Consider the following 10,509-nt stretch of genomic DNA (forward strand, 5'->3'; position numbering starts at 1 on the left):
CCTTCTGCCGCATTCTTATTGCTTTATATTTATGGCCTCATTCATTTTCTGACAAACTAAAGGTTTTGTAAGAATAACTTTGCAGTTGTAGAAGTATAATTTCGGATTCGGTAGATTTTAGTGTGCAACGGGTGCAGGCGCTTTCCAATTCAACTTTTCGGTCAAGTTTGTATACGAGAAAAACTGTAAAGGAATCGTTCACAGCGCTTTCCTATTTTTAAGTTAGTTTCTAACAATAAACCTAATTAAACAAAAAAAAACGTTAAATAAATTCAAAATAAATCTTAAACAAAAAGAAACATTCTCATTCTTCGCATAGCGGTAAAAATTTCCATGGAGGTCCTCAGATTGTGTGATCGATCCCATCCGATGGCAACGATAGTGTGTGAGGACACGCTCTCATTTCACTCCTAGCTTCAGGTCTATCACAGCAGCCGACACACAACTTAACCAACAAAATAATCAGTTTTGCGAAAATCAACGCCATTTTTTTTCAATTAGTTTTCTCATTTCCAATCGGATAGATTTCAGTTCGAACTATGTTGCTTGAACTAGTTATTAAGAGAAATTTCTCGAGCGTATCAACTGCCCAAAGTTACCATTACTTTATGAAAACTTTTATTGGCCATTATTCTCTTTTAGACTATAAATCAAAGTTGCAATTTGTCTGGAGAACAAAAGCTTAAATCAGCTCAAATATTCCAAATTCTCGTCAAAAGCTGGAATAAAAAGGGTCATTATCACGACAATTTTACCACGGAAAAAAGCAGGTTGTTTTGTTTACACAGAAAAAATTTCTGCTTAAAAGCGTTTATTTTTTTCTATAAATTATTACTCCTTCCTCGTCTGCCTCAGAGATAACAGCGATACAAAAATCAAAATAGAGTCCAGAACGTTGAGAGATATGTTGTCCATCATTGATTGTTAGAACCAAAAATTATGATTTGAATTTTAACGAACTCGACTCAACTTTGCTCAATGGTGGCACACAATCTATTCTTTAACGCATATCGTTTTTTTAAAAGTTTGAATCAAATATTATTATGCCCGTGTTTCAATCAGCTTTGTATTACCTTCTTACGAAGGTTTACGTATTTTCACCTGAAAAAAATTTATGGTTTTACTAGACAATATCTCGTAAAAAAAAAGACAACGAGAGCTACATAAATTCGTAATGAAAATACTTGAACTTTCAGAAGAATTTTAAAAAATGAGGTCAATCAAAAGTCATATTGATTTTTTCAACGCAAATTAATTTTACCTAAACTAAAAAAACATTAATTCGAACCAATTCAAAATTCAAGAAATCTCAACGCAAAAAAATGTTACACTTTCAAGCTAGCGAGCGTAGTGTTGAAGTTTGAGCTTTCCTTGTTTTCAAAGCTAATTCGCAAATAAAATGCTCATTTATTGGCACTTTCGCTATAATCAATAGCTGTATTATTGTTTTAATAACGTCTGTACTTCTGCTTTATTTGTGGCTAATGTTTGATTATTGATAAGCCTCCGTGGCTGAGAGAACACAGCGTGAGTGTTTAAACCTCAAAATTGTAAGTTCGAATGCGATAAGTAGCTAAGTTTTGTTTTTTTTAGATTTTTTTCTGCATTTTTCATTTTACTTTATGAAACTGCGTTTTTGTCGCATTCCCCTTAGCTTTTTGCATTGGTCAGCCTTGCCTCTTTGTCAGAAACAGTAATTTTATATTTAATATTAACTTTAACATTTTATCTAAAAAATTAACTAATTTGCACAATTTTAGAAAAACTTACGATGAAATTAGAAACAAAAAATGAACTTAAACCAATTTTGTTAGTTTAGAATTAAGCTCTCACTAAAAAAATTAATAAATTTTCTCTGGTATGTGTGAGCAAGCAAGGGTTAAAATCTGTTCACATTTGTTTTTAAGCCTTTTTGATCTTCGGTTTATACAGTTATCATTGATCCCCTATTTCAAATATACTTCAAAAAGGATACTCAATTGGTGAACCACGATTTTCTCATTGATAAAACATTGTCCTGAAGGCTCATTGGATGATAAATATGATATAAAAATTGGTTAAAACCTGGGTTCAATTTAATTTTTCAGGATTTTTTTGTCCTAAATTTGGAATTCCACTATTCAACTGAATGTTGTTCTTTTTTTCAAAACATGGCAACGTTATTAGAAATTTTACATGTTTTTCAAACTAGAATTAATGAAGGAAGCCATTTTCGCAATTTATAAAGAATCGTGTTTTTAGTAGGTTAATTAAATAAATGATTTTGAGCCGAATTTCGTCAAGTAATTTTTTCAAAACAAAACTGAAGACTAGGTTTCTTACGAGTATTCGGATGTTTAAAATATGTTTCTGTAGAATTCATGATAGCTTCAAATATATAAACGCTAAAAAAATATGAGAATTCTTGTCATATTTTCAAGTTGCCTACCTAAAAGTTAATTACAAAAAAATCTCCATCTACTTTTAAAAGTGTGAGCCAAACTGTTTAATTGATATTGTTATCGTAGCTCTCGTAGTTCATTTTAAGCTGATTTTAAGCTCTAGTGGTTCAGTTTAATTGTTTTAACGCTCTGAGAAAAAAGTTTTACTTGCTGACAGATTTTGAGTCAATTGTTGTCAATTTGCTGGTACGTTTTCCAAAACAATGTTTTCTTTTAGATATTTCGTATCGGGTATTCGGATGTTGTAAGATAGTAAGCTGGCAGATAGTTAAAAACTGTAAAAAGAAACAATAAAGCACAAAATATGACAAACCATGTAACAATTTAACATTTCCTATCAAAAAATTTACAACAAGATCTCAGCGTGAACCTTTTTTCTTTGATAAACAGTTATCGGAGATCTCCTGAAAACAGATTTAAATTTCAAATAGTGAACAATAGAATAGTGAGTAGAATGATTCATAAGTAATATCCACGTTTCTCTTCAGGGGCGGATTTAGGGGGGCGGACGCCCCTCCCCCTCAGTTATCGACCCTAAAATTCCAGTGTTGGACTCTCATCCATTTTTGATGATGGATCTTTAAATTTTTCTAAAGGCGCCTTTAGCTCCAATTTATACTAATTTTAAGGGGGGAGCGCGCGCCAAAAATACGCGATTTTTTGTTCAACATTTTCCAGGCCTGATTTTCAAAAACTTGCCTGCGGCGCAAACGTTTTAGCCAAAACAGAGTGTTAGTAGTTCTTTGGGAGAGCTCGGGAAATCAATTTGGTGACCTAAAAAAAAGTCGATCAAATTTCCGAATTATTTTTGAAAATCCGCCCCCCCCCCCCCTCGAGAAAATCCTACGTCCTGTTAATCTATCACCCATCTTAATACATGGAAAATTTGAGACTCTACAAACATTAAACCGGAAAATTTTTAATCCCCATCTTACAACATAGAATGCAGGCCAGAGATCTAATCTTATTCCCTATCATCACATGGCGGTATGCAGGGTACCCATAATCCAACCTATACTACACAATGTGTCCTGTAAAAATGAAAAAAGGGCAGAAAAGAGAGCAGTTTGTATCATTTGTCAAGAAATTGGACTTGGCAAGCGCCTCGAAAGCCGCAGAATCCCTTCCTGGTGCAAAAAAGTTAACTGAAACAATTTTAAAACGAAATACAAGTCAAAACACTGTCAAATGACTTTCATCCAATCAGCTTCAGCTACTGATACAAATTTGATTGGTTAACCGATGAATATGGAGACATTGAATCTGCGTCAAACGTCAAAAAAAAACTGGTCCATACGCTTATTTTTGTGTTGTTTGCCCCATGATAGACTCAAAACTAGCACAAACGATTTTCGTGTTTTGTGATTCAATTCAGTTAGCCATCAGAATCATCATCTAAGAATGGGTGTCTGAGAAAAAAAACTCTATAGAAAACACTAATTTTGATGTGTTTGTTTCTGGATTCAGTTTGGACAATTTTGTATATCCATAAAAAATGTTTTATTCTCTCTCTCATTATATAGTAAATACAATTAGATTTTTACTGAGTTTAAGTCCGGTGTGGCTCACTCATAGTAATTTCAGATAAGGTACACCGTCTGTTCCTCACGCTTTCGTCTTTCGGCCGGATAGATTCGGGTAAGTTCTTGGAGATAGTTTCATCAAAAAATATAATTGGATATAAGTACTAGATTTGAACTGGCTCCACCCATCCGGGGCTTAAAGAGTTTTAGTTTTAACTTTTAAATTTTTATTGCAGTGTAGGATGGATGAAGAGATTTCTTGTTTCTTGGAGTGGTTTATTTTTTGCAGTGACTGCGTGAAGGAGAGGAGAGAAACGTCTGTTGGTAGTTCCAAGTAATTGTCTTCATAGAGAGAAGGGGCACAGTTGCTCGGGTTGCAGAAGTGGGTCTCGTTTACTCTAGATTCACTTGAGTGCAATGTTGTGCAGTTTTCGTTAAGCTAGGGCGAGACTACGTTCAAAGTGGAGTTTTTGACTTCTCTGTGTGAAGCGCCAAGTGACCAGGATCTGTATGTGAAGTCAACATCGGGTTGGCCATTGTTCTACTTCAATGGGTACCTTTGCTGCAATTTTGTGTCCATACTTTAAATCCTGTGAGGGTTGTGAATACGGCAACAGACCAATTGAAATGCCGTTCCAAACTCGGAATATCACCGAGTTTTCATCTTCCTTTGATGCTCGTTCCTACATTGCATTTTTAAATCTTCATCTTGTTAGTGAGATCAGTTTTAGTTATTATTTTTAGTTGTTGCTTTCGCAAAAGCGTTTTTATTTAGTTTCGGTTATTTTAAAAGAGTTGCTCACTATGGAGCCACTCCAAGCAAAAATTGTGGATCGCGGTCGTGGCCTATGGTGAACGCATGTACTTCGAGCGACGTTATTCTGGTGGGTTATGCCAGAAGGGGATAATTATTGTCGTCTCTTTGAGCAGAGTCTCTTTTCGTGTTCAATTTTTTCATTAGATGATTTTCTACATTTGTCTTTGTTTGTGTCTTTCTATCAAAATAGATTGTTGTGTTTTAGGTTTTTCTTTTGATGTTTTGGTCTTTGAATAAAATTTGAACGTGGGTTTCAAAAGAACAGTTTATCCAGTTTTAATCTTGGTTTAACCTGATTTGAGTACCATTGGACTTTCTTAAACATGCGATTGGTTAGTGATTCAGTTTGATGTTGTGGATGTTTTCGAGTAGGGCTACTTCAACCGACTGTACATATTTGTGGGCAAGTATGATGGGACGGGCGTCATCTAGTGCAAATGTGATAGAAAAGGGGCAAAATTTATTCGTCTGTCGGACCGGATCTTAATACGCATAAGTACGGAGAATACCGTGCAAGTTACTAAAATTATTGCAAAATGTGAAGTTTAAGAAATATGGTAATATGATGGAAAAAATAATCTAATTTAATGAAGAAATTTTCAGTTAGTTGAAGGTTAATGTTAGGATCATCAAAATGCGGGGAATCTTCCGTATATCTGGCGACAGTATGATCGTAATGGTTAATAGAAAACCGTTAGCTCGTTGTGCTATGAATCTATTTAGTGTTCGGGTTCAAACTAAGGTGTTAAATTGATTTTTGTGAAGTGCGGTGGTTAGCTGGTGAATGAAGGAGTCACAGAGTTCCTTGTCATCGGGGTTGTTATTCAGTGGGGTTCTTAGTGGGTTAGTAAAGTTGTAGTAGAAGATCTAGGATAGTATAGGAAGTACGGTATAATCATCGACGCTTGGTGTGCGTTCGGTTTCTTTTTTCTGTTTTATAGTGAGTATATTGAGAGATAAATGGAAGGTTATGAATTAAAAAATCTTGGCTAATAGTGTGCTGAAGATGATGGAAATATAGTCGAGATGATCGGGCGACTAATAAGGAATTGTGGTGTGGTGTTAGGGTGATTTCGTTTCATAAAAATTCTAAGTGCTCGTGTTGGTGCATTGTGTACAGAAGGAGTAGATGATTCGGAGGCTGAGGCTGAGTAATTTTGTTGGTATGCTGTTAATGAGTTATTTATGTCATGAATTTGTTGTTGTTGAGGTTTAAAGTAATCTATGTCATGCTCAAGTTGATCGTCTCTGATGGGGTTGGGTACATTGAGTTCGTTACTTGACAGAGAGGAGAGGATAGGGGTAGCGTCAATGTATGAAGAGAGAGAGAGAGAGAGAGAGAGAGAGGGTTATAGTTTGGAAAAGTGGTTGCGCGCCGAGATTTTTGCGAAAAAACTAGACATTTCCACACGAAATCCGAAAAAATTCGTTTTTCCTACCAATATCTTACCATCACACAAACCATAAAATCTTACCATTGGTATTCCCTATCTTAATACATTGTAGACTCTATACCCAATCCTAATATATAGATGGCTGACTGGATGATCTATTCCCGATCTTGATACATTGGGGTCAGCTTCCTCCCAAACCCCCCTCCCCACTCTCCCTCACCTATCTACTGATTTATTCGCAACTTGCGACCATGTTTCCTTCAAAAAACAGGGATGATTGATAAAGGGGATGTCTCAAAATAGTATGAAATTTTCAAGGCACACATTATTATCCAAAATTACTACCAAAATTACCTTTCAAAAGTTCCCCGGGTATCCTCAGATCTTCATTTTTTCGCACAGTAAGAACTTGCTGATAAAAAAACTTTAAAAAAGAAATCCTGTTTTTTGAATCGCTATTTTTTTCGGGTGTTTCATTTGGTTCATTCGCTAAACATTTTGATTCTATAAACTAGTTTTCAGTTTTCTCTGTGATAAACTTGAGTAATATCCAGCCACAAACCTTTTGTTGGCGGTTGTAATTATTTCATGGACGAATAATTAGCCAGGTGGAAACCGATGTGCTTAAAATTAGGGGCTGTTTCAGGGGGAGTGGTGAATATCCCTTCCTCGCCTCAGGATTCCGTCCCAAATAAAACTTTTTGATTTTTTAATTTATTATTTTTGGGCTGACCGACCCTAAAGTTTTTTCAAGGGGCATTTGGCTGTTAATCGGAAAAAAATCAAAACTCATTATGAAAAAAATAATGTGATCCTGCATTTTATTAAAAAAACGCCTGCTCGCTTGCTTTTAATGCTCGAAATTGGGTTAAAACTCAAGATTTTTATACCTGTTTTTCTCGACACAAAAACATTTATTAAACAGTGATATTATTCGTGGTATCTGATACTGCATATAAAAAAAATTAATACACATCCAAAAAGGTAATATAGCAAGAGTATATGGACGCGTAAAAAGCTAGCAAATTATTGCTCCGACCATTTGAAAGATAGTGAGGAACTTTGTATTTGGGTTTCTTTCAGTTTCTTACTTCGATTGTTATTCACGCAAAATCAGCTACCACAAAAAATTATCTGAGACTTTTCGGATAGGGTGTTGTTGAAGGTATGTGTGTGTGCATTTTAGGTGGAGTGGTGGGGACATGAGTTTAGTGTACTTTTCACGTACTTTTACGGTAAATGCTGGCAAGATGAAAGTAGTGCTAAAGGGGAAATGGAAATAGTTGGATTATTATAAAAAGTTTAGTTGGTGGGGGGGGGGGGGGGGGGGTTGGAGGGCGACAAGTATAATCAAGTGAATTTTTCAATGGACGCAATATCGTCAAAAATTACCACCAAGGTTACCCTTCAAGTTCTCCCCGACTTTCCCCTGTGATCTTAATTTTTTTTGGCTAAGTAAACATTTGCTTGAAAAATTTAAAAAACCCAAATTTAAAATTGATTATTTTTTTTTGAGAAATTAAACCGATCGTAATCCATCTAACTCCATGGTAATGGTCTATAATGGATTATAATCTCATTTTTTCCAAATGTTATGAGTTAAGTACTTGGGGCTTATCTCATAGAGTAATTTCGGATAGGGTACACCGTCTGCTTGTCACGCTATCTTATTTTCGGCCGGATAGATTCGTGCAACTTCTTAGTCTAATACCGATCCTAATCTTACTCTTATAACTACTAGTCTCAGGGTGTTTAACTAGTCTCTGCTAGGCTCAATAGATCTAGAGTATACTGGTATTGTAGCGGCTGCTGAAGTACTCGGGAGAGGCAACTGTTTTCTAAGTTGAATTCAAATCTCTCTGGTGCTGAAATTACAAGTAATTTCAGCACTTACAAATAAGTGGGTAGTTAGTTAGATGGATTATGATTGGTTAATATTAAATACTTTACAGTGGTAAAATGTCTAAATCATAAAATATAAATTGTAGTTTAGATGAGGTTCCACCCATCCGGGGTTTACAGAGTTTTTGAGTTTTATCTCTTTTCTTCTGCAATTGAAGGATGGATGATGAACGTTGGCATGTGGCGAGCATCATTTTCGTTTTCCTGTTCCCTGGAGAAGAGAGGTCCTTGACTAATACCGTCGACCTGATTTCTCTTTAAGGGAAAAGTTCCAGAACGCTGGAATTAGGGATAGGAAGTTATCTTCTTGTCGTTTGTCAACGAATGTGATCCCCAATGAAATCGTTTAGATTTCAGAATCCAAAATGCTTTGCTATGTCAGTTTTGCTTGCCTTTGTGGAGGGCTGTTTGTGATCAACCTCGTCTAGGAATGGCGTGAAGCTCGTGTTTGGAAGGGATGCCTTGTTACTCGGATCTGTACGTATACTTGAACATCGAGGTAGTCATTGGTCTGGTTCAATGAAGTCCTTTGCTGCGAAGTCAAGTCGTACTCTAAATCCTTTGAGTTGTGATTGTGTGCGGCATGTCGGTTGTCGTTGGTAGCCATTCTTTGTTCAGGTTGTGATGGGATCATCTAGTCTTTGAATGTTCGTGTTTGCTGTTGTGTGTGATCTATATACTGCATATTATGATTTACATTTTATAGATTTTAGTTAATTGTTTTTTAGTTATGATCTTGGTTAGTTGTTTTCACAAAAGCGTTTTTTTTTAGTTCAGTTATTTTGAAGAGTTACTCACCCTTGAGTATGTCTTATTAAAAATAAAGTGTGGTCACAAAGCGTGGATGTAGCGCGGTGGGTTAGGCCGGCTATAGAGCATGCTCCGGACGTCCTCTCTGGTGGGTTAGGCCAGGAGTGAGAGTATGATTTCTTGCGATTTCTTTGAGGGTTCCTGTTTTGTGTTAACACTTTATGGTAGTTTTTTCTGGGCTTTCTTATGTTGCTTATGGTTGTGTCCTTTTTTCAAAAATCAAATTGTTTTTGATTTGGGTTTGTCTTTTGACTTTTTTGTGTTTTATTATTCCTTTCGTTGACTTTATAATAGTCTTCAAAAGAATAAATTATCCAGTTTTATGCTGGGTTAATCCGGTTTGGGTGCCGTTGGTGTTCTTTTCTTACTCATGCTGTTATTTTATGAGTTGTGGTGTATAGTCATTTGCATTGGTTAGTTTAGTATAGTGTATAATTCCATTCCAACCGGGTTAATGAAAAGTTGGAAACTTGTTATCGTTAGTGAGAGTTGTTGAATGAATGAAAAGGTTAGTATTGCTTTATCAACTTATAAATTTACTGCTTGAATCTGAATTTTTACAAAATTTTGGGGAAATTTGAAATTATAAATTTTCATTGTATGTAATTTTACTGCTTTTGGGGGAAGAATTCATAAATTAATTTATTACATTTGTATGAATCTTATGACATTATATTGTTCAAAAGTTTTAGTATATTGAAATTGTTGTAGCAAATAAGTTTTAAATCATTTGCAGTTTTAAGTTAATGCGTTTATATTTTTGTTTGTCTTTTTTCGTTTTGTAGGTGATGGTGGTGAGAAGACTAGAAAAATGAAGTGTAACATTATAAAGAATGGTTAGTTAAATATATTTTTATTAGTGAATATAATTGAAATATACTTACCTTAATTTTCGGGGAAGAAGCCATGTGAGAAGAGGTCTTGGATTAGGTCAGATGATGTTAATAATTTAGCTAATATGCGAATGATGTTTTTAGTTTCTAGCAGTGGCCAAAGCAATTGAAGTGCTTTGATGATATTTAGTTCTTCGGTGCTTACTGCAAATTCATGAGGTGTGTTCTGGATTAGGTTGTAAAGTTTATGATTATATTTAGCGTTATGGATGAATTCTAGAATGGGAATTTCAATGGGTTGTAGGAATTCATGCGGGATGAGGAAGGGTCTGGATTCTTCGTCCTGGAAAGTCTTTGTGATGGGGCAAAATATATACACTTGGTGGACGGGGTCGTAGTTACGGAGGATGCCGTGGAGGTTAGTATTCTTGATACAATAAGTGAAATTTAGAAAAAATGGTGATGTGTACTTTGAGTTGATGAATTGAAAACGATGATGGGGTTGTCGTGAGGGTGTATGTAAATCAAAGTGATTTTGTATAAAGCGATAATATGTGTAAGTATGTGTCTGTTTAGTGCGTAACATAATATCGTGGGAGCAGTGCAGATCTCGTTATTGTGGTGTAAGAAAGTGGAAGGTTAGTGTAAATAAACTCAATTTATCTTGGAAGCTTTGATAGGCTTGTGTGTCAATAAGGGCTTCGGAAAGGATGTGATCGCGTTTTTATCAAAAATGTTTAGTGTAAGTAAATATGGTGTTTGGATGAAAAAATTCTCTGTTAGTTGTGG

The sequence above is a fragment of the Symsagittifera roscoffensis genome, chromosome 7 (assembly GCF_963678635.1).
Source record: "Symsagittifera roscoffensis chromosome 7, txSymRosc1.1, whole genome shotgun sequence".
Taxonomy (NCBI): domain Eukaryota; kingdom Metazoa; phylum Xenacoelomorpha; order Acoela; family Convolutidae; genus Symsagittifera; species Symsagittifera roscoffensis.